Below are 26511 nucleotides of genomic sequence, written 5' to 3'. Positions count from 1 at the left end.
ACTTGAAACAAAAAATGGGTTAAGTAAAATGTACGACCTGAAACCATAAAATATCTAGAAGAAATCAGCTGGTAATCTCCTTGACACAGGTCTTAGGGGTGATTTTTTTGGATCTGATTCCAAAAGCAAAATAACAGAGCAAAAATAATCAAGTGGGACTATATCAAACAAAAGCCTCCTGAATGGCAATGGGAACTTCCAACAAAACGAAAAGACAATCTACTGAGTGGGAGAAAGTATTTGCAAATAATATATCTGTTAAGGGTTTAATATCCCAAATCTATGAAGAATTCATACAATACCAAAATAACAAAGAAAATACATCAATCTGATTTAAAAATGGAAAGAGAATCTAAATAGACTTTGCTCATTTCTTAATTGGGTTATTTGTTTCTTGGATATTGAGTTTGATAAATTATTTGTAAATTTAGTTCTTTTTTGCTTTGTTTCCTTTCCCTGTGGTGATGTGTCTAATAAGAAGTTGCTATGGCTAAGTTCAAAGGAGTTTCTGCCTGTGCTCTCCTCCAAGATTTTGACAGTTTCCTGTCCTACATTAAGGTCTTTCATACATTTTTTAACTTATTTGTGAGTATGGTTTAAGAAAGTGGTCCACTTTCATTCTTCTGTATTTTGCTATCCAGTTTTCCCAACACCGTTTGTTGAAAAGACTGTCTCTTTTTCCCTTGGACATTCTTTCCTGCTTTGTTAAGATTAGTTGACCATAAAGTTGTGGGTCTATTTCTGGGTTCTATATTCTGTTCCATTGTTCTATGTGTCTGTTTTTGTGCCTGTACCATACTCTATTGGTGAGTACAGCTTTGTAATAGAACTTGAAACCCAGAATTGTAATGCCTCCATATATATATATATATATATATATATATATATATATATATATATAAAATTATATATATATATTTTTTCTTTTTAAAAATTGCTCTGGCTATTCAGAGTTTTTTGTTGTTCACAAAAATTTTAGGATTGTTGGTTCTAGCTCTGTGAAAAAAGGCTGGTACTCTTACGATAGAGTTTGCATTAAATGTATAGATTGCTTTGGCTGGTATAAGCATTTTAACAATGTTTTTTCTTCCAATCCATGAGCATGGAATGCTTTTCCATTTCTTTGCGTCCTCTTCAATGTCTTTCATAACTGTTCTATAGTCTTCAGTGTATATATCTTTTACTTCTTTAGTTAGATTTATTCCTAGATATCTTATTGTTTTTAGTGCAATTGCAAATGCAATTGATTCCTTGATTTCTTTTTCTGCTCTTTAGTTATCAGTGTATAGAAAGGCAACAGATTCTGTACATTAATTTTATATCCTGTGACTTTGCTGAATTCATATATGAGTTCTAGCAATTTTTTGGTAGAGTCTTTCAGGTTTTCTACATAGAATGTCATGTGGTCTGCAAATAGTGAATGCTCGACTTCTTTTTGCCAATTTGGATAACTTTTATTTATTTTTGTGGTCTGATTGTGGAAACTAAGACTTCCAGTACTATGTTAAATAGTAATGGTGAGAATGGTCCTTCTTGTCATGTTCCCGACCATAGGGAACAAGTTTTCAGTTTTATCCCATTGAAAATGACATTAGCTGCGGGTCTTTTGTATATGGTCTTTATGATGATGAGGTATGTTCATCTATCCCTACTTTGATGAGGGCTTTTAATCAGGAAAAAATGCTATATTTTATCAAATGCTTTTTCTGCATCTATTGGCAGGATCATATAGTTTTTATCCTTTCTTTTATTAATGTGGTGTATCATGATTTGTGAATATTGAACCACTCCTGTAGCCTCGGAATAAATCTCACTTGATCATGGTGAATATTTTTTTTTTCTTTTTAACCAATTTTTTAAAATTTAAATTCAGTTGATTAACATATAATGTATTGTCTGTTTCAGGGGTACAAATCTGTGATTCATGAGTCTTATATAATACCCAGTGCTCATTACAACACATACCCTCCCCAATGTCCATAATGTACTGGGCAGAAGACATGACTAGACACTTTCCCAGAAAATACACCTAGAAGAGTAACAGACACATGAAAATATGTTCAACATCCCTCATCATAGAGAAATACAAGTCAAAGCTTGATGAGATGCCATCTCACACCTATCAGGATGGGTAAAATTAACAACACAAGAAACAACAGGGGTTGGCAAGGATATTGAGAAAGGGGGACCCTCTCGCACTGTTGGTGAGAATGAAAACTGATACAACCACTCTGGAGAACAGTATGGAAGTTTCTCAAAAAGTTAATGACTCAGTAATTGCACTATTAGGTATTGCCCATAGGACATAAAAATACAGATTCAGAGGGATAGATGCACCTCAGTGTTTATAGCAGCATTATCAATAATCAAACTATGCAGGGAGCTGAAATGTCTATCGACTGATGAATGGATAAGGATGTCGTGTGTGTGTGTGTGTGTGTATACACACTATATACTATATATATATAATATATTATATTATATATGTATATGCATGTATATATGTGTATGTATATATGTATATAATGTATATACACATATATATAGTATGCTATATATTCATAGTGTATGTGTGTCTATATACACACACACACATACACAGTGAAATAGTATTATCCATCCAAAGGAATGAAATCTTGCCATTTGTAATGAATGGATGGAGCTGGATTGTAGTATGCTAAGTGAAATGAATCAGTCAGAGAAAGACAAATACCATATGATCTCATTCATATGTGGAATTTAAGAAAGAAAGCAGATGAAAATTTGGGAAGGAGGAAAAGACAAAAAAAAAAGAGAAACAAATTGAGACTGTCAATGATAGAAAACAAACAGGGTCAATGGAGGGAGTTAGGTGGGAGATGGGTTAAAAGAGTGATAGGTATTAAGGAGGACATTTGTTATGAAGACAACTGGGTGTTGCTTGTGAGTGATGAATCACTGAATTCCACTCCAGAAATGAATATTTCACTCTGTATTAACTACCTAAAATTTAAATTTAAAAAAAGAAAAAAAATAGACATTGTTACAAAGAAGACATACAAGTTGCCAAAAGGCACATGAATACATCCTCAAATTCCTTAATCATCAGGGGAATGTAAATCAAAATCACAAGATGCCATCTGTTAGCATAGCTATTATCAATGTATCATATATATCTATATGTATAACAAAAATCCTGTTTCCCACCTATTCATCCTTCTTCCTTCCCCCACCACCCCTGAAAATTGATCCTTTTACTCTTTCAATAGAGACAAGAAAAAAAATCTATATTTTAATTAATTACCTTTATTTTTGTTGTTGTTGTTGTTCTTTCATTCACTTTTTTTTATTATAGATAATATAATTTTTATTTTTTATTTTTTATAAACATATATTTTTATCCCCAGGGGTACAGGTCTGTGAATCACCAGGTTTACACACTTCACAGCACTCACCAAAACTTTTAAATGAACATTCTATGTCATTCTATTTTGCTGTTCTTTTAACATATCTATTATACTTCTTTAAAAAAAAAAAGATAATTGTTGTTCTAACACTTGCAATATACATTTTTAACTAATCCAAGTCCACTTTTGAATAATACCCATACCACTTAAGGAGTAGTGTAGATCCCTTATAACAGAGTATGTCAAGTTTCTCCTATTTTTTCTTTACAATCTTGCTGTTATTCATTTCTACTACAGCATTTTTTATTTCTGGTATTTCCTTTTTTTTTTTTTTAACGTTTCCATCCTTCCATTTACCTTGCCCATATGTTCTGGCATATTGTCTATCTTATCCATTAGAACCTATAGAATATTAATCATAGTTCTTTTAAGTTCCTGGCCTAATAACTCCAGAATTTTTGTCATATCTGTGTCTGGTTTTGATACTTGGTTTGTCTCCTCAGACTGTGATGATTGCCTCTTAGCATGCTTTATAAGTTTTTGTTGAAAATCAGACATATATTAGATGGATAGGTCTTTACTGTGATGTTTTATGTCATTGGACTAGGAATTTCTCTGTGGTTACTGTTTGCTGTTGTTATGGTGTCAAAGGCTAAAATTTCCTCTAGTGTCTTGTCTCCCTTACCCGTACCATTGTTTTTAATTGTCCTTGGATGCTCCTTAAATAGGATTTGGGGTTTGAAGTTCTTTTTTAGATGTCATTCCTTTTATCATAGGAAAGGCTTATTGATAGTGAGGTGATGTGAAGGTGAGGGAAAGGAAGCTTTCTCTAATCCTCTGAATAGGGTTTGCTCATTATGACCCTTAAACCCTCTCACTGGTGTTTACTGGTATTCTTAGATACCAGATATGTGTTGCATTTTAGTAGTAGATAGTAGTGGCCTAGAACTTTTAAAAGACTCGAATTTATTCTTTTCAGTACTGACATTTTTGGCATACGACCAAGCCCTAGACATGTCTGCCTTTTTCATGATCCTAAAATCTCCCAGGAAACTTCCAATATATTCACCTTACAAGATCTGTGGGCTCTGTATCTTAAGTCACTACAGCTGGATCCTTTACTCTTTGCAAATATAATTGCATCATTTATTCACCAGAGATTAAGCTGAAAACAGTCTCTTATCACCCATCATCTAACGATTACCAAGATACTTACTATACTTACTTTTTTGTTTGTTTGTTTGTTTGTTTTTCCCATGCCACTTTAAATCCACAGAGATTCTGAGGGGAAATCTGTATTGAGACAGTCTATGTTTGAGCTTTTCTTTCTCTTTTTACTTTCACTCTCTCTCCTTTTTTTCTCCTTTCCACCTTCTCCCTTCCCTCCTTTTTCTTAATAGTGCCTAAAGTCTTCTAGATTCTGATCTTAATTATTTTTTCATAGTACAATTTTCCTTCAAATGCACGGGAATAATGATAATAATTCACATTGAAGTTTCATTTTTGGTATACTGCTAGCTCCTTGAATGACAACCACTTCTTGCTTGGTGGGATTCCAGGGAAGTACCTTTATTGTTTCTAAAGAACATATGAATCTGCTATTATAGCTTACATTTGTTTGCTATCTTCTCACTTGAAGTACTTCTAGGACCTTGGCCAACTAGTCATTATGCCTCCAAAGTATGTTTTTGCTCTTTAGTTGAGACTTTAGCAAGATTAATACATGAAAAACAAATGAAATAAAGAAATCAAAAACTGAGAATAAATGACTTAGTTATATTCAATTACTTTTAGAATAGGTTGTTTTAGTTGGCACTACTTCCATCTACCCCGGGCCCCGGGGTACTAATCTTACTTCTCCTTCTTAGTACCATATAGTCAGGGTTTTCTTATCTGTGGTCTTCTATTTCATTTTCAAATATGTAAATACTTACGAATTTATAGAGTACTATCCACCTAATCTCTACTTAAAAAAGCAAAACTCAACATTGCTTAGAATTTAAGACTTAGTACTCTAACTCACTGGAAGGTGAGTTCTTTACTAAGAACCTTAAGACAGAGTTGGCTAGAGATTTTAGGAAATCCTTCAACTTTTCACTTTTGCAACCTCTTACCCCTGCAGTTTGTATTACTGTCATGGTCTGAGTGTGTTTCCTCGGAATTCACATGGCAAAATCCTAACTTCCAAAGGTTATGATATTAGGAGGTGGGGCCTTTGGGACATGCTTAAATCATAAGGGTAGAGCACTGATGAATGTCATTCATTTATGACTTATCAAAGAGGCTTCAGAGAGAGCCTTAATCCCCGTGTCATGTGAAGATACAATGAGAAGTATATGACCCACAAGATTGTCCTCACTCAACCACACTTGATAACCTGATTTCAGACTTCAAGCCTCCTGAACTGTGAGCAATAAATTTCTATTGTTTTTAGAAACATAAACAGTATTTTATGCTGTGTTATTTTGTTATAGAAGTCTAAATATAGTAAGAAATATCACACTTTGTATGACCCAGCCAATAGTGAAAATGTTCCTAAAGTCACTGGAGTATTATAGATGAATAAACATATTAATGGTTTGCTTAAAAAATAAGAGAAAATAGTCTTCCCAAAGACATACAGTAGTTACAAAGTAATCATTGTGAGCTAGTTAAGTTTCCTGACTGAGGCTAACAATGCCACTATGTATGTTAATTACTTATAAAAATACTTGAAAGAATTACTTTTTAGGATTGTAACAACATTCTAAATCAAAATCCAATGTATTTAGAGAGTATTAGAACATTCTGACTCTTGAAAGGAGGAGCTTTTGGAGGGGCTCTGGGGGGGAAATGCTGCATTACAAATGAGAAATCCAGCCAATCTAAGTTGTCAAAATGAGAGTCATACTCAAATGGGAAAAAAAAAAAGTAAAATACTTAAATATTTTAATCTATTGTAAGTCAATCTGATATTGAGATTCAGATAGTATGGATCAGAGTTCTATTTTAAGGTGGAATAGAACTATAATATTGGAAATGGATTACTTATTTTTTTTTCACTTATTTCCTTTTACCTCTAAATTGAAATCATCAGATAATTGAAGGATGAAAATGCAATTATAATTTTTAAATCTTCAGTGTATGTTTTGGCCTACCTCTAATATTTTTACCACTTTTTTTAAATTAATTGAATTGTTTAAAAACAGTTGAGTCTTGATCATACCAATATTTTGGACTAATGGTAAGACTCAGTTTTTTTCTCATGATTTCTGTGATTTTTTTCCATGTGAGTCAAAATAAACTATTTTTACTATAAATATTTATTCCCTCAATAACAAATTTTTAAAAACATTCTGAAATAAAATCCATGTAGTTACTTTTTATTCAATCATTATTTTGAACAGATTGCACTGAGATTTTGAAAGCTCACATTTATTCCAATACATCAATTGAAATTTAAAACCAAGAGTAAAGATACTGTTTTTAATAAAACCTTAGAATAATGTTTTTAAAAATATGTTCCATTTATTCTTTTTATCTCTTGAAAATGTGAGCAAACAGACTGCAATACAGTAAAGGAATTGGAAAACCTCCAAGTATATTCAAAGTAAACATTTTTTCAGAGCAGAATAGTAATTAGCTAACACACTAAAGAATTTCTTCTGAAAGCATCTTGCAAAACTTAAGAGATTTTCTCTTAAAACATATTCATGCCTGTAGGTAGAGATCTGCCTATAGGTGTTTATCTCCCTGTCTTCCCTGAAAATGAAAAAAAAAAAAAGCAATTTTTTTTTTCCTAGCAGTATATATTAACCTTCTGTAGTCTGAAAGAAATGTCTGAAAGCATATGTACCTACAGATGGGAATGCATTAGCAAGATTTTCTGCTAAAGGCCAATATCAGTAAATTAGACCAGACTGTGTATAAGTTGGGATAATCAAGGGGAAACACAAATAATGATACTAAATATAAATTAATAATATGTCACTTTGCATAAAAAGTTAGAGAAGTAGATATTGTATGCTTGTTTATTTTGCTTAGGTCTTTTCTTTAGGATTATGAGTTATATTTTCAGCATTCAGTGTCTGCTGGAATACTGATATCCCCCCAAAAAAACTAATTTTTAAGGTAACCAAATTCTGTAAAGCCTTTTTCTAAGAGAAAGAAACAGAAACAAAAGATAAAAGAGCAGAATAACAATTTTTCTGCTTAAAGGGTTGGTTAAGGTGGTAACACTTTTTTTTTTTTTAAGATTTTATTTATTTATTTGACAGAGATCGCAAGTAGGCAGAGAGGCAGGCAGAGAGAGAGGGGAGAGCAGGCTCCCTGCTGAACAGACAGCCTGATGCGGGGTTCCATCCCAGGACCTGAGATCATGACCTGAGCTGAAGGCAGAGGCTTTAACCCACTGAGCCACCCAGGCACCCCGGTGGTAACACTTTTACTTATGACTTCAGAATAGCTTAACTTTAAGTCAAGGATCTGACTCTCTATGAAATACTTTCATAAGACCAAGTCATTATTTTCATACCACCCAAATACTATTATATCTAAATCTTGAGTCAGTTTTAGCATTTATGTATTTTTTTTTTTTTTTTTTTACTGAGTTCTCTAACCCTATATTTATCCAAAGGACTTTCAAGTGATAATTTAAAAAAAAAAATCACATTGCCCCAAAACATCTTTGTGCATCTGTTTATATTTTATGAAATATAGATCTGCAAATTCACAGTGAAATTCTCATTTCACATCATGATCATATACTCCACATGCTTACACCATCTGCATATAACCTACATATACATCCGGTCATAAAACTCCCATTGTCACTGCATTTACATATTACCTTAGAATTTTCCAGGAAATAAACTTTCATTGTCTTGTTTAATTCTTAGAACAAACCTGTGAAGAGATTTTTACTGTACTCAGTTCAGGGAAATGGAAACTATGTTTTGTAGAAAGCTAGTTGCAAAATAATAGTCATATTAAATGGCGAGCTCTGATTTCTAAATCAACTATCAACAATTTGTTTAAGAAGCATACTCTTAAAAGCTTTGAATGCTGGAGCTTATTGTAAATTCCAAGGGAAAGTGCTATATTGTTATACTCTTAACACTAGTATATTAGTATAAAATGCTAGGATATGGTTCACAAGTGATGGAGTTATGCCCAGCAGGTGGAAAGCGGCAGTGAGTAGACAAGAAAAAAGGCAGAAATTCAAACTGGTTTGAAGAGGGATAGAAGCTTGTTATAGGAGATACACCATTTTCCACTTTGGCTTAAGGTCTTTCCCTTTCTTTTCTTTTCTCCTTTTCCTTTCCTTCTTGTCCCTTCATTTCTTTCTCTTATCAGAGTGGAATTCCTCTTTCTTGATTCTCTTCTTGCCTTCTGCGTGAGGAGGCCAATTTCATATGTAAGTCAGAGAATTCCATACATTGTGAACAAATAACACTCTAGAAGCTGGCCCTGCTCCTAGGACACATATACAAGATATCTTCTGGGATTAACCCAGGAATGGACTTAGTATGTTCTCAATTATAAACAATTTCAGCTTTGATAGGTGCCAAAATATTTTCCAAGGTTATTATACAAATGCATGCCTACATGCCTACATGTCTATATGCAATATATAAAATTTGTTGTCATTAACTCTTGGCATTTTCAGACTTTGAAATAAGAATGCTGTGGCCATTAGAAGAATGGACAACCTCCTTCTTGACAAGTTTTTCACATTTCTGCAAATAACATTTTCATTCTCCCAAATTCAATTTTCACTTCTTCATTTTCTGTACTGCTTTGCACAGGTAAGAGCAACCGACACTACTTTAGTTACAACTCTCCCACACAAACTTTCTGTTCTATTTTATTTTTCTCATAGTAATTTATTATATGTGACAACCTAATAAAACTTATGTACTATAGTGTTTTTGATTTTTAGAAATCTTTTGTTCATTACTGTATGTAATTTCCTGGAAAGATGTCTAGTAGATGCTAATAGCTCAATAAATGTTCATTGAGTGAATGAATAAATAAATGCCTATGTAGTTGGTCAAACAATCTATAACACGGATTCTTAAGAATATACATTTATGTCTGAGAGGTAGTATAATAGAGTTCAGAAGCAGCTCTGAAACTTTACCACCATCTGTATTCACCATTGCAGTGTAATTTTGTAGTGCCTACAATTCTGACTCCGGTTTTACGAAAATTGCTATTTAGGAATTGCTTTAGTCAATAGGATGTTAGTAGATTTTTACACAAGCAACATTTACAAAATACTTCAGTGACTGGATTTGCTTTCACTCCAGCTTTCTGCCTTTTCTATGATAATATGCATGAGGTATCTTAGTGAAGGATGAAAACATGTGTTACAGTCAAAGCCATCCTACGTCAAGCAAGAGATAGTTGGCTTTACGTATGTGAATAAACCCAGTTAATATCAGTGTACCTGCCTTAATAGACTATTGCTGATTATGGGAAAGCACAGATCGGGTTAGAAAAGTCTAACCCAGATCTACTGAATCTTACTGACTCATGATCTAATAACTTTCTGTTGTTTTATGTCAGCAAAACTTAATGGTAATTTGATTTGCATCATTATTTTAGGAAGAGATAGCTGTTAAAGAAGATCATTCTACTTGGAGCCACTCTTATGACCACAGGTGAGTAGCAGTGAAAAATCAGGATTTTGAGTCTGAATTTCATCCTTGTAAAATCAGATAGTAGGATATTACTAACTATTTGCTGATTTACCTTAGCAAAGGAGAACTGAGTAAAAAGTTGACCCATGAGCACCACAATCCAATAGAGCTTTTTTTTCCCGAATAGAGGGGAAATCACCTGAAATACGGCCTCTGCTTATATGGAATAAAAGTAAAGGCAAAAATAAAATTACATATGAAAAGTTAATGAAGTTTTTAATATATGTAGAGTAAAATATATGTTTCTTGGTTTGACACATAATCCTTATCCAAATCTTTCCTTTAGCAGACTGATAAGTAGTATAACTGGCAATACAGACTGACAATAAGGAGTCCTTTTACCCTTAGTGTACCTGGACTCAAAGGGAAGTTATTACTGATAAAATTTATCTTAAATAATACCTACTAAAAATCATTCCTGCAAGTATTTCCTATCAATTTGACTAATCAGACTAGAACAGCAACAGTAATCAGAAAAGCTGTCAACAGCAGTGACATACTACTGATAATTCTGAGAAATGATCAAAGGTCAATCTGTCAGAAGCAGGCAAGGATAAGCCACGGTGCAAGGAAGCCTCCCTCACTGCAGGACACCCAGGTCAACTTTGGCAGGAATCCTAAGTCTGGCATGCAGTGGTAACCTATACATTTGAAACCAACAGTCCTTTACTGTGCTCAGTCTGTGATAGTAGATGTGTTGTCATATACCTTACAAAGATAGATTCAGGCTGTTTTGGAAGCAATATGAGTCATTCAGTTTCCATCCACAGCTTGATTCCAGTTGATGCATTCATAGGAAAGTTCCTTCTGTGAGCATCTACATGAGAGATTCATGTGATTCAATCAGTATCTGCTGATTTTTACCCCCCACAGTTCACATGATCCACAAAAAAAAAAAAAAAAAAAAAAAAAAAAAAAAAGATGTTTTAATCATTACTCTGTTGTTTTCTGAAAAGCAGACCAAATAACTAGCTGGGTTACTGGCAACAATTCAAGATCCAATGAAAGTATCACCAGACTCATCAAGGGAACATAGGTCAGTGTATAAGAATGTGCTTGAGTTATGCCCATAGAGCAAAGCAACTACATTCCTTTCAGATCTGCATAGCTGGCCACAGCAGCCTAGTGGACACATTTAATTTTCCAGATAACCAGGACCAGGCATTTAGGAGAAAACTTTTTGAATCATGGGCTATGGTTCAGGCCATTTAGTGGGGGACATGTTTCTCGCAAAGGAATAGCTGCTACTCTTTCATGTAAAACAAAGATACCTGCTAGAACCAAGCTGGAATCATTCACACATTATTCAGAACAGAAGAGTGACAGGAATAAGATCTGATTGAGGCACAGTTTGGAACCCAAAGACACTGGTTATAGAACATTTCTTAAACTGTTTAGAGATTATGTTATTTTATCGTTTTCTGAACCATATGCATATATGTGTGTGCAGGCATATACACAGATACATACATAACACTCTCATGTGTGCATATATAAAATAAAAATAAATCTTAGCATGATACTTGCTATTTGAGACTACAGCCTATTCCCTTTTCTTCTTTCTACTGAACTTTAAAAATTAAAAAAAATATATATTATAAATTTTCTTTTTTCAAACCTGAAATACGAATAAAGCTTTCCTGTTATAATGTAATGAATGTAAGCCTGATATATACATTACATTATAATGTAATGAACGTAAGCCTAATACACACATTCCTTTATTTCTTTAATCTGTAAGAGTCTTAGAATTCTCAGCTCATTTGTTTACCAAATGGACCTTTGCTGGGTTCTGGCAAGACAAATAGATCAGTCAAGCCTCTTCTTTACCTCCAGTGTATCTATTGTTCTCCTACCCTGTCTTAATGTCACATGGCAAGGAGCCCATCCTGCAAAGCAAAAAACCAAGTTTCAACTTCACAATAAACCCCCAGGCTGAAGTGCCTCTACATGCTCCTGATAATCTCTTCAAATAAGGTGGAGTTCTTTTCCTGACACAATCCTGGAAATAATGGCATATGCCCTGACTCTCTGAGGACGTTCATTATGTTGGATATTAAGGAATGCTAGGTCATGACACGACTGTGTCACATTGCAAAGCACATTGCGTGGCCACTCTACAGTTCTCAATAGCACTCAAGTTCCTATCCCCTAGGAAACAGGATTACTTATTTAAGTCATATTGTAACTCACCACTTAAACCTTTCATGGCTTACATGCTTGGATTCTTCAATCTGCTTTCACATGTAAGCCTCTGTAATTAGTTACAAGCCATTCCCACACTGTTTTGTATTTCTCACACCTGTGACCTATCCTTCAAATCATTTTTACCTTCCATAATCCCTTCTAATGCCCTCTGTAACTACCCATCATCAACTAATAACTCCACTATGTTCTCAACATGTCTTACAATCTTCTGTAATATTCCTAAACACAAATGAAAACCATTTTCCTCAAATTTCAGCTTCACGTGTATCTTTTCCAAAGACACATTTTCACCTACCGTGCTGCACATGTATCAGTTCATTCATCAGTCCCTCCTTTCCTAACTCTCCTTTAAGACCTCACCTCACCATTTTCACATGACTCGCTGCGTTGAAGACCTTTGTTCCTCAAGTAGACCGCTCTCATATTTTTGTTTGCTCATTTCATATATAGAAAGACTTGAGGATCTGTGTTGTAAATATGTTTAATATGTTAATATGTTAAATATGAAAATATGTTTATAAATTATTATGCCATATGACATCGAAGTCCAAAGTAATGATCTACCAAAATTCTCATCGCTCAGCTTCTTCTTTCTCAACTCCTATGACCTCTTCTGTGCTGCTGTAGCTGCCAATATCTACAAATATGTCATCTGTAGAATATTGTCATCTCGTCTTGCCAATATACATTCAGATGTCTAAATTTAACAATTTATTTTTTAAGATTTTTTTTTTATTTATTAATTTGACAAAGAGAGACACAGCAAAAGAGGGAACACAAGCACAGGCTTCCCGCTGAGCAGGAACACAATGCAGGACTCCATTCCAGGACCTGGAAATCATGACCTGAGCCAAAGGCACATGCTTAATGACCGAGACACCCAGGTGCCCTTATATTTAACATTTTAGAGAAATATTTCAGGATGATGGTAGCTGTAGCACATTGTTTGAAGTTGTTAGCGGTAGCACATATTCCAGTGTTCAGCTTTCTGTCTCATGGGGCTTTCATTCCACTGATGCTCTACTTTCTCTGTATTCATCAGTCAAATTTATTTATTTTTTATTTTTTATTTTTTGTTAGAAAGAGAGAGAGAGTGACATTGTGTATGAGTCAGGTGAGAAACAGAGGGAGAGGGAGTATGAGAACCTCAAGCAGGCTCCACACTCAGTGAGGAGGAGCCTAACTCAGTTCTCAATCTCATGACCCAAGCCAAAATCAAGAGTAGGGTGCTTAATAGACTGAGCTATACAGGCACCCCCATCAGTCAATTTCTATACTCACTCTACTCAATCTTAAGGTGTTATTAAATATAAGTTTAGTTTAACCTTCCAGAGGGCTACTTGTCCTTTAGGTATACCTGTCTTATACAGTCTCAACTACAGGTGTATTCAACTGTCTTCCTACCCAAATCTAGACAGATGACTCTTGTTCCATATAGTAAATTGGTACCATTGGGACCACTGTCATTGTATGGTCATTTGTTGCATGGGCTGTCAGTGCTACTCATCAATCCTATCATAATAATCTCCCCACAGTGATGGGATCAATTCCCATTCCCACATCCAAAATTTGGTTTGGATATTGAAGTGGATGATGCCTGACAGGTGCCAAGAGTATGAAAGTTTCATTACTCACAAAATGCTGCTGGCCTCTGAAGTTAGTCTGAAAATATTTCAGGAAGTCAGGGAAAGGAAATTGGACTGAGGTTTTCATGGTGGCTAAAGAGGTCCAGGGTGACACCTCCACATATGTATTTTAGGCACAACTTGCATGATTAAACTTCTGCACAAAGTCAAAGGAGGGAGTACTCAGGATTCCTTATTAGCTTGGTAGATGTGGAGCAGAAGGGAAAGAGGGAGGAGTGGTGGCTTAAAAGGGTCAGTGGTGAAACATCAAAAACAACTCAGACTCTTTATTACATCGACTATTGTCACTTGCTTAATTTTCTATTTTTCATAATGGTCAAAACTTTCCCATTCTTTACAAATTTCACTATCCTTTATCTGAATTTTCAGCTTACTCCTCATTTAGAAAATAGTTACCACATGAGGACTCTAAAAAGATCTGATTCCTCCTGCCTTAAAAAATATTTACCTGTATTTATAGCCTGTTCGTTCGTTTGTTTCTATTCTTGCTTTGACTGCATTCTCTTTAACATTTCCAGGGACATGGTTTTATTATCCCCTCTGTCTTATCAGTAATTATAATAGATCGATTTTAAGTTTTTCCTTCAGTTGAGGCATAAAAAAGAAAGAAAAGCATGCGAAAAGTATTTGTAAACCATTGAGATTGATACAAAGGTATCAACTGCATAGCCACCAGATAATGAGACAGAATACTGCCAGCATGTCAGACCAGCAATCAGTGTTCACGCCTCTTCCCCACAGGCAGCTGCTTTCCTAAGTCCTATCACTCCAGTGTAGTTTCAACTGATGGTGACTTTTAAACAAATGAAACATACAAAACATTCTTTTATTGCAGTCATTTTTTTTTTTTTAAGGGTCTGTTTCTTCGGGTCTGTTTAGGAATTCTCCCTATCCAGAGTGATGAAGATATCCATTCTCCTGCATTATCATTATTTAATTCCAGTGTTCACCTGAAATTGGTTTTGGTGTATGATGTGAAATAGCGTGAAGTTTACATGACAGAACTCGAAGCTCTTACAAACTACATAAACACAGGCAGGGAAAAAAGAAAATGACCATTACAAAAAGAAGCTAAAAGTTACAATAAGAAGGGAAGGTTGTTTTTTTTTTTTTTAATTTTATTTATTTATTCAACAGAGAAAGACACAGTGAGAGAGGGAACAGAAGCAGGGGGAGTAGGAGAGGGAGAATCAGGCTTCCTACTGAGCAGGGAGCCCAATCCCAGGACCCTGGGATCATTACCTGAGCCAAAGGCAAACACCGAACGACTGAGCCACCCAGGTGGCCCAAGAAGGCCAGGACCCTGGGACCATTACCTGAGCCAAAGGCAAGCACCCAACGACTGAGCCACCCAGGTGGCCCAAGAAGGTAAGTTTTGATTTAAACTATAATTCTTCAGGACAAAAAGATGACAAGAAGGAATAAGGAAGGGCCCAGTGAGCATCACTACCCCCATCTATGTGCCAACAGAGGGACTGGTACCATTAGAAATTGGCAAAATCTGTATTTGTGTGAGAAGAGCTTTCTGACAAGAGTAGTGTCTGTGAGCAAAAAGAACACAGCCAATGTTCACTCTACATCGTGGCAGAGAGAAAGTGGGGGAGATTGAAACCCTGACCTCTCCCATGACAGCTGATTTCCTGTCAGGGCTTTCTTTTAGCTGAGGGGAAGATTGTCCACTTTAAGGCACTGGAGGGACCAGTTTCATAGGTTCAGTGTACTGCAGAGATGGTCACAGAATTATTCCAAAAGGCAAAAGAACCAGCACAAATTCCAACAGAAGCACTAGCCAAAAGTGCAAAACCTAGGAGACATTTGTATATGGGGAAATTGAATGAACAAAATTTCTTGAAAGAAAAACAAATATAATAGAATGTGCAAAATGACTGGTTTGTTAAACAAAACCAAGATAAGAATGTGGAAAAAAGCAAGCCAAACGTGTGGGGATCGGGATGATGGGAAAACAAAACAAAACAAAAAACAACCAAACCTACAGAAAAACTTAAATATATGAAATCCTATTTTTATGTATTGTACTTTATGAGATGTACATTTAGTGATATTTATATAAATCACTTCTGAGAAATTCTGTTTGGTGGGGACTATACTAGAAACAGAAGCAACAGAAACACTACAAAGAACTCTACTGTGATTGTCTGGCCATGAGAAGATTACTATCTGCCAAGGATAATTGGCTGTAGAAATGAAAACTATAAATTGAAAAGAAGTTTGGGAGGACAAAAGTTCTTGGCATATTTGAGGTATTAATGTGGTAGGCAAGAAAAAGAAACATATTTTGGAGCGAAAATGATGAGTTTACTTCTTAGATAAGTCACAGATGGAACTGAATATAAAATTGTGACAGGAGGATATCTGGACTGGAGTCAGGTTTTGGAATTGTCTCTTGGTAGGTGTGTTCTCAGAGTGCACAAATTCTCCAAGGGACTTATTATAAATATGTCAACAGAGGACAAAAGAATGAACCTATTCAGGTGTTCACAAAGCATGGAGTCCTGAAAATATAGTGAGATGATAGCATAGTCAACTTATTCAGATAATGTTGGAAAGATAAAAACAAACATAATAGCAAAATAATAGTAAAGTAATATAAAATAACAGTAAAATAAATTGTATAATGTAAAAAGTGTAGTAATTGATATTCCATGTATTAATACATTTATAAATTAAAATAATATAAGTAATTCCTTTAAGTTAAAAAGTAGTTTACTAGTTTAGCCTCTTTTCTCATGGGACATGTATATAATTGTGGGGTGATCGATATATAAATATTGTGGAATATTATCTTGGAGAGAGTATCTCAATTGTGCTTAAATGAATAAATTTCTAATCTACCAAATAAACCTTTTTTTAAAAGATTTTATTTACTTATTTGACAGAAGAGAGATCACAAGTAAGCAGAGAGGCAGGTAGAGAGAGGAGGAAGCAGGCTCCTGGCTGAGCAGAGAGCCTGATGCAGGGCTCGATCCCAGGACCCTGGGATCATGACCTGAGCCAAAGGCAGAGGCATTAACCCACTGAGCCACCCAGGCACCTGTACCAAATAAATCTTTACATAAATGGAATTCATATAACTCCATTTTACTATACTTTCAAATTTACTATTTCCAGATGTCATTCTCATATTTATTTATGTATTATTATTATTTTTTTAAAAATATTTATTTATTTATTTGACAGAGAGATAGCACAAGTAAGAAGAGCAGCAGGCAGAGGCAGGCAGAGGCAGAGAGAGAAGCAAGCAAGGAGGCTGACGTGGGACTTGATCCCAGGACTCTGGGAATACCACCTACACTGAAGGCAGTGGCTTAATTGACTGAGCCACCCAGGCATCCCATCATTCTCATATTTATTATAGCTTTTTTACAAATTGAAAACTCATACCTGACTTATTTAGGAATAATTTTCAATTTATGAGTTTTCTGAACAGGGTTTTTCATATCATCTTAATATTTCCTAGATGGAAAGTGAATCACAGAAAATCTTATAGTTTCAAAATAAAGAGAACATTGATAATTTAAACATTAAAAGACTGTTTTTTTAATTAATTATTGTTTCTAGCCATCATTACAGTATTATATGATATAAAATTATATGCATTATATAGTACCAATAAATAACAATTGTTTAATGCATTTCAAAATGTATTAATCTCAATCTATTTGATATTAATATTTTCATTCATCACTCATCATTCCCAGTTCCAGAATAAGAAGAGATTATTTTTCTTTTGAGGGGAAAATGTGGGATTAAATAAAACCTGATGGGGGAGGAGTCAAGATGGTGGAGAAGTAGCAGGCTGAGATTATCATCAGGGAATAGGAGATCAGCTAGATAGCTTATCAAACCATTGGAAACACCTACAAATCCAACAGGAGATCAAAGAGAAGAAGAGCAACATTTCTAGAAACAGAAAATTTACCACTTTCTGAAGAAACCGGCGGCAAAGTGAATCCAAAGCAATGGGAAGATAGACTGTGGTGGGAGGGGCTGGCTCTCAGCAAGCAGCAGAGCAAAGGAGAAAAAATCAGAACTTTTCAAAGTCTGCTCCACTGAGGGACATTGCTCTAGAGGCTAAAGTGGGGTGAAGCCCACGTGGGGTAAGCATGGCCCCAGGTCCCACAGGGTCACAGAAGGATCAGGGGTGTCTGAGTGTCGCAGCACTCACAGGTATTAGAGCGGGGACTATGGCTACAGAGACAGAGCTGAGGAGGAAGCACTCAACTAAGGGTTACCTTGAACCAGTCACAGGCTGGGTGAGCTCAGAGCATGGCAAGAGGCCAGGGAAGCAGGAGTGATTGAGCGTTTTTCTCTGAGGGTGCACTGAGGAGTGGGGTCCTGAACTCTTGGCTCCTCCGGGCCACAGATTGGGAGGCTGCTATTTTCATTCCTGTCCTCCAAAACGTATGAAAAGCATTCAGGAACAAAAGCTCCAGAAAGTGAACCCAAGTGGATTATTTAGCCTGGCCCCTGGAAAGGGCAGTGCAATTCCACCTTGGACAAAGACACTTGAGAATCACTACAACACGTCCCTCCCCCAGAAAATCAACAAGAAATCCAGCCAATACCAAATTCACTCACCAAGGAGAACAGCGGAATTCCAGAGGAGGAGAAAGCAAAACTTGGAATTCATGGCTTTCTCCCCATGTTTCTTTAGTCTTGTAGTTAATTAATTTTTTTAACTTTATTTTTTTCTTTTAATGTATTTTTAACTTTTACCCTTTCCACTTTTAACATTTTTTAACTAGTTTATCTTAACAATACCTTTCATAAAAAATAATATTGTTTGAACTTTCATTACCATAGTCATATTTTATCCTTCATTATACCTAATTTTATTTTTTGTATACACATAGGGTATTTTCTTCTAAAAAATTTGGGGTACAACTTCTTCTAATAAATCAAAATACACCTTAAATGTATCTCCGGGCTTGTTCCAGTCTCCAGCCTGAGCAAATTCTCGCCACTTTCTTTTCCTTTATTCTCCCAACCTACTTACTTTATCAACTTCTTTTTTAGAAACTTAAATTTTTTTTTTCATCTTTATACTCATATCCCATTCCTTCATTGTGTTTACCCTTATATATATGTTTCTTCATTCTTTAACATTTTGGGAGGTAGTTTCTTCTAAGAGACCAAAATACACCTAAAATTAAGAGGGGAACCCTGTTCTTGACACCAGTCTAATTTATATATATATATATATATATATATATATATATATATATATATATAATTTATTTGTTTTTTTTTTCTTTATTTGTTTTCTTTTTTTAATTTTCTTTTTCTGAACTTCTTTTTATCCCCTTTCTCCCTCCATGATTAGGGGTCTCTTCTGATTTGGCTAAAGCACATTTTCCTGGGGGCTTTGCCGCCTTTTTTAGTATTTTATTTGCTCCTTTATATATTCTTATCTGGACAAAATGACAAGGCGGAAAAAAATCACCAAAAAAAAAAAAAAAAAAAAAGAGCAAGAGGTAGTATCAAAGGCTAGGGACCTAATCAACACGGACATTGGTAATATGTCAGATCTAGAATTCAGAATGAAATTCTCAAGGTTCTAGCTGGACTTGAAAAATGTATGGAAGATATTAGAGAAACTCTCTGTGGAGAGATAAAAGCCCTTTCTGGAGAAATAAGAGAACTAAAACCTAACCAAGTTAAAATAAAAAAAATGTATTAATGTGATGCAATAAAAAATGGAGGCTCTTACTGCTAGGATAAATGAGGCAGAAGAAAGAATTAGTGATATAGAAGACCAAATGATAGACAATAAAGAAGCTGAGCAAAAGAGAGACAAACAAATACCGGGCCATGAGGAGAGAATTTGAGAGATAAGTGACACCATAAGACAAAAAAAAAACATTAGAATAACTTCTTATTCTAGAAATAAATAAATAATATTTTAGTCTAGAAGGTATATGGGAGAGAATTATTGTAGAGAACTTCCCTAATATGGCAAAGGGAACAAGCATCAAAATCCAGGAGGTGCAGAGATCCCCCCTCAAAATCAGTAAGAATAGGTCCACATCCCATCACCTAATAGTAAAATGTATAAGTCTTAGCAACAAAGAGAAAATCCTGAAAGCAGCCTGGGAAAATATTAGATTGGTAACGGACTTATCCACAGAGATCTGGCAGGCTACAAAGAACTGGCAAGTTATATTCAGAGCACTGAATGAGAAAAATATGTAGGCAAGAATATTATATCTAGCTAGGCTATCATTGAAAATAGAAGGAGAGATAAAAAGTTTCCAGGATAAGCAAAAACTGAAAGAATTTGCAAACACCAAACTAATTCTACAGGAAATATTGAAAAAGCTCCTCTAAGCAAAGGAAAACCCTAAAAGTAATAGATCAGAAAGGAACAGAGACAATATACACTAACAGTCACCTTACAGGCAATACAATGGCACTAAATTCATATCTCTCAATAGTTACCCTGAATGTTAATCGGCGAAATGCCCCAATCAAAAGACAAAGGGTATCAGAATTGATTAAAACAACAACAACAACAACAAAAAACAGTATGCTGCCTGCAAGAAACTCATTTTAGACCCAAACACACCTCCAGATTTAAAGTGAGGGGGTAGAAAACAATTTACCATGCAAATGGACATCAAAACAAAGCTGGGGTGGCAATCCTTAGATCAATTAGATTTTAAGCCAAAGACTATAATAAGAGATGAGGAAGGACACTATATCATACTCAAAGGGTCTGCCCAACAAGAAGATATAACAATTTTCAATATCTATGCCCTTAATATGGGAGCAGCCAACTATATAAACCAATTAATAACAAAATCAAAGAAACACATAGACAATGATACAATAATAGTAGGGAACTTTAACACTCCCTTCACTGAAATGGACAGATCATCCAAGCAAAAGATCAACAAGGAAATAAAGGCCTTAAACGGCACACTGGACCAGATGGACATCACAGATATATTCAGAACATTCCATCTCAAAGCAACAGAATACACATTCTTCTCTAGTGCACATGGAACATTCTCCAGAATAGATCCCATCCTAGGTCACATATCAGGTCTTAAACAATATCAAAAGATTGGGAACATTCCCTGCATATTTTCAGACCACAATGCTCTGAAGCTAGAACTCAATCACAAGAGGAAATTTGGAAAGAGCCCAAATACATGGAGACTAAACATAATCCTTCTAAAGAATGAATGGGTCAACCAGGAAATTAAAGAAGAATTGAAAAAAATCATGGAAACAAATGATAATGAAAACACAATGGTTCAAAATCTGTGGGACACAGAAAAGGAAGTCCTGAGAGGAAAATATATAGTGATACAAGCCTTTCTCAAGAAACAAGAAAGTTCTCAAATACACAATCTAACCCTACACGTAAAGGATCTGGAGAAAGAAAAACGAAGAAAGCCTAAACCCAGCAGGAGAAGAGAAATCATAAAGATCAGAGTAGAAATCAATGAAATAGAAACCAAAAAACAATAGAACAAATCAATGAAACTAGGATCTGGTTCTTTGAAAGAATTAATAAAATTGAAAAACCCCTGGCCAGACTTATCAAAAAGAAAAGAGAAAGGACCTAAATAAATAAAATCATGAATGAAAGAGGAGAGATCACAACCAATACCAAAGAAATACAATTATAAGAACATACTATGAGCAACTCTATGCCAACAAATTTGACAATCAGGAAGAAATAGATTCATTCCTAGTGACATATGAACTACCACAACTGAACCAGGAAAAAATAGAAAACCTGAACAGACTCATAACCAGTAAGGAGATTGAAACAGTCATCAAAAATCTCCAAACAAACAAAAGCCCAGGGTCAGAGTGCTTCCCAGGGGAATTCTACCAAACGTTTAAAGAAGAATTAATTCCTATGCTCCTGAAACTGTTCCAAAAAAAAGAAAAAAAAGAAAGAAAGAAAGAAAGAAATGGAAGGAAAACTTCCAAACTCATTTTATGAGGCCAGCATCACCTTAATCCCAAAACCAGACAAGGATCCCATCAAAAAAGAGAATTACAGACCAATATCCTTGATGAACACGGATATGAAAATTCTCACCAAAATACTAGCCAATAGGATCCAACAGGATATTAAAAGGATCATTCACCATGAATAACTAGGATTTATTCCAGGGCTGCAAGGTTGGTTCAACATCTGGAAATCAACCACTGTGATACAATACATTAATAAAAGAAAGAACAAGAACCATATGATACTCTCAATAGATGCTGAAAAGCATTTGGCAGAGTACAACATCCCTTCCTGATCAAAACTCTTCAAAGTGTAGGGATAGAGGGCACATACCTCAGTATTATCAAAGCCATCTATGAAAAACCCACTGCAAATATCATTTTCAATGGGGAAAAACTGAAAGCTTTTCTGCTAAGGTCAGGAACATGGCAGGCATGTCCATTATAACCACTGCTACTCAACATAGTACTAGAAGTCCTAACATCAGCAATCAGACAACAAAAAGAAATGAAAGGCATCCAAATCAGCAAAGAAGAAGTCAAACTATCACTCTTTGCAAATGATATGATACTATATGTGGAAAACCCAAAAGGCTCCACTCCAAAACTGCTAGAACTTGTATAGGAATTCAGTAAAGTGTCAGAATATAAATAAATGCACAGAAATCAGTTGTATTTGTTTACACCAACAAGACAGAAGAAAGAGAAATTAAGGAGTCCATCCTATTTACAATTGTACCCCCCAAAATAAGATACCTAGAAATAAACCTAACCAAAGAAGCAAAGAATTTGTACTTAGTAAACTATAAAGTACTCATGAAAGAAATTGAGGAAGACACAAAGAAATGGAAAAATGTTCCATACTCCTGGATTGGAAGAACAAATATTGTAAAAATGTCTATTCTACCTAAAGAAATCTAAGGACTAACACTAGCATATGTAAGGAAGACCTCCAGGGAATGTAAATATTCTATATCTTGATCTATTACATGAATATCTGTACATGTAAAAATTAATCAATGACTACACTAAAGAGTTATGGATTTTACTGTAGTCAATGAGAACTGTACTTTTTTAGGATATAACCTGGGAAAATTACAGGCTCTTTAGAGAAGTCCACACTTATAACATGGCATCAGAATTAAATATTTTTTTAGTTTGCTTAATGTTTATTAGAAATGGAGGGTTTTTTATTTTATCGTTTTTGAAAGATCTTTTTGCTGAATATAGAATTACAGTTGTTGTTTTTATTTTTTTATTTTTTTCCTTTCAGTATTTTAAAGACATTGTGTCTCTGTCTTTTCACTTGCAACGTTCCTGATGAGAAATACACTGTCATCTTTATATTTATTCTTGAATACCTCATTGTTTTTATTCCCTTTAGGATTTTTTTCCACTAATTTTGTGCAACCTGGTTATAGTTATGATATGGCTTGATGTAATTTGTGTGTGTGTTTCTAGTGCTTTAGATTGTTGAGATTCTTGGATCTCTGGGTTTATAGTTTTAATCTAATTGGGAAAATCTTAAGCATTATTTTTTTTCCATATTTTGCCCTTCCTTCTCTCTTAGGTACTCAAATTACTTATGTATATACTTTGTTTGGTGTCATTTCCAGTTTATTAAAACTCTGTTAAAATTCTTTTGGGAGGTGGTCTTTATTCTGTCTTTGTTTTTTGATAGCTTCTATTGCTATGTCTCCAAGTTCATGAATTTTTTCAGCAATGTCTGATTGTTACTTCCATTCCTTGTATAAGAGACATTATAAATCTCATTTCAATAAGTTTGATCATGAGATTTTTAAATATTTTCTGTGTCTATATTTAACATATTTGATCTTCCTCTAGATTCATCAGCATATGGGGTTCAGTTACAATAATTTTATTGTACTTGTCTCCTAATAGTAATGGTAGTATCAACTCTAGATTGGTTTTAAATTATTGAATCCACCCCCCCTCCATTATGGGCATATTTTCCTGGATCTTTGCCTTCCTGGTAATTTTTATTGGATTCTATGATTGCTAATGTTTGCTTGTTTAATACCGGTAGTTTATATATTCCTATATTCTTTAATTTTTGTTCTGGATTTTGTTTTGAGGTTTATATGCAGACTGGGTAATGTTTATTCTAGAGTTAATTGTTCCTCAATAGGGAGAGAAGACTTTTGAGTACTGTATATATGATCCAGTTTTTCCAGTCTGGCTGGTGTCAGTAAGCACTGCTCTCATCCTGTGTTAAGTTCAGGATATCGTTTATTTATTTATTTGTCAAGTATAATTAACATATAGAGTTATATTCGTTTCAGCTGTATAATGATTCAACAATTGCATACGTTAGTTGGTACTCATCATGACAAGGGTACTGTGTATTCTTAATACCCTCCATGTATTTGACCCATCTCTCTACCCATCTCCCTCTGGTAACCACCAATTTATTCTCTATATTTAAGAGTCTGTTTTTTTTTTTTTTTTATTTGTTTGTTTGTTTGTTTTTTCCTTTGTTGTTGTTGGTTTTTTTTCCTTTGTTTTGTTTCTTAAATTCCACATGTGAGTGAAATCATATGGTTTTCATCTTTCTCAGACTGACTGACTTAACTTAATGTAATACCCTCCAGATTCATCCATGTCATTGCAGGTGGCAAGGTTTCATTCTTTTTTATGGCTAAATAATATTCCATTGTGTATACATACCATATCTTCTTTATCCATTCATCTACTGATGGACACTTTGGCTGTTTCCACATCTTGGCTATTGTAAATGATATTGCAATAAACATAGGAGTGTGTATATCTTTTCAAATTATCTTTACTCATCCATTTAGATCTAGAGCTAGCCTGTCCTCTGTACATCTCTACCCTCTCTAACACCTCTCTATATTCTTCTATGTGATCTCTAGCCACCTTGATCTCTTCTAATTCTCATCTGTATTTCCTCATTCCAGAGAATCCACCTACTAGTCCTCCCTTAGTTTCCTATTCTAGAAACTTGGCTTGAAAATTCATGGTGTAAGCTTAAGCAGTTGTAGAGCTCATTTAATTTGTTTCCTGCCCCTTAAGAATCACTAATTTTCACTGATTGATGGAACTCTTAGTTTATTTATTTTATTAAGGTTTTTAGGTGTTTCACATAAGAGGGTAAATGTAGAAGCAGAAGTCAACATACAATACTGAAGAACAAAATAACTGCTAAAATATATATATATATATAATATATATGTGATAGAATATTTAACCTAAGTAATTCTAAAAGTTAATTCACCAAATACTTACTCATAAATAAGAAAACAACTATAAAATATGTAATAGTGTGTTGGATACAATAATCTTATTTTAAAGTTAGATTTTGAATAGGAATAGAACTGCCAGTAGGGGTTCATAGTGTTTGAGGAGGACTGTTTGCTTTATTTTTTTTTGTATATATATATATATATGGACTGTTTGCTTTATTTTTGTATAAATATATATATATATATATATATTTCATTGTTTCTTCAGTTTGGAAAATTCTGTGAAAGTAATGTAAAATGTTGATTTTAATCTGTTCACCTTCATCATCTCTGGAAGCAAAATATGCTTGATATTATACTATACTCTGTATCTCTATCTCTTAAGAACTTTCAAGTTTTATTTCTCTGTGAATTTCTGACATGTTATTTTTTTGTCAAATTTTCTGAACTGTCATCCAAATTGCCTACTTCCCTCTCTCTCTCTCTCTCTCTCTTTTTTAAAAGATTTATTTATTTACTTGTGTGTGAGAAAGAATGATAAGGGGGAGGGGCAGAGGAAGAGAATCTTCAAGGAGATTTCTGGATGAGTAAAGAGCCTGATGTATGGCTTGATTCCACAACCCATGAGATTAGGACCTGGGCCAAAACCAAGAGATGGATGCTTAACCAACTGAGTAATCTAGCCATCCCTTGCCTACTTTCTTTTTTTCTATGTATAATATGCCAGTAAATTCTTCTATTGTATTTTAATTTGAGTCACAATATTTTTCAATTATAGATTATCTTATTTCATTTTTATAGTATTCAATTATATGATATAATTTTTTAAAAGATTTTATTTATTTATTTGAGAGAGAGAGAAAGATAGTGAGAGCCCAAGAGCAGGGGGAGGGAGAAACAGACCCCCACTGAGCAGGGACCTCCCCATTGTGGCACCCAATGCCAGGACCCTGCAGTCATGACCTGAGCTGAAGACAGGCACTTAACCAACTGAACCATCAAGACACCCCAAAATAAAAGGATTTTTGGAAAACTTACCTGAAGAACATTTTTTTAATTTAAATTTCAAGAATAGTTATTTGTATTTTATGGGTATTGGCAAACTGATGCTAAAGTTTAAATGGGGAAAAAAAAAATAAAAGAGCCAACACCATATTGAAGAACAAAGTAAGAGGGGTAATGCTACCCAAATTCAAGACTTGCTATAAAGTTATGGTAATCAAGTCAGCATGGTATTTGTGAAAGTACAAATGAGTAAGTCAATAGAACAGAATAGAGAACCCAAAAACAGAACCACATAAATATAGTCAACTGAACTTAGATAAAGGAGCAAAACAATACAATGGAACAAAGACAATCTCTTAAACAAATG

Source organism: Mustela nigripes, chromosome 1 (genome assembly GCF_022355385.1).
Source record: "Mustela nigripes isolate SB6536 chromosome 1, MUSNIG.SB6536, whole genome shotgun sequence".
Lineage (NCBI taxonomy): Eukaryota > Metazoa > Chordata > Mammalia > Carnivora > Mustelidae > Mustela > Mustela nigripes.
Note: the sequence above shows the minus strand (reverse complement) of the source record.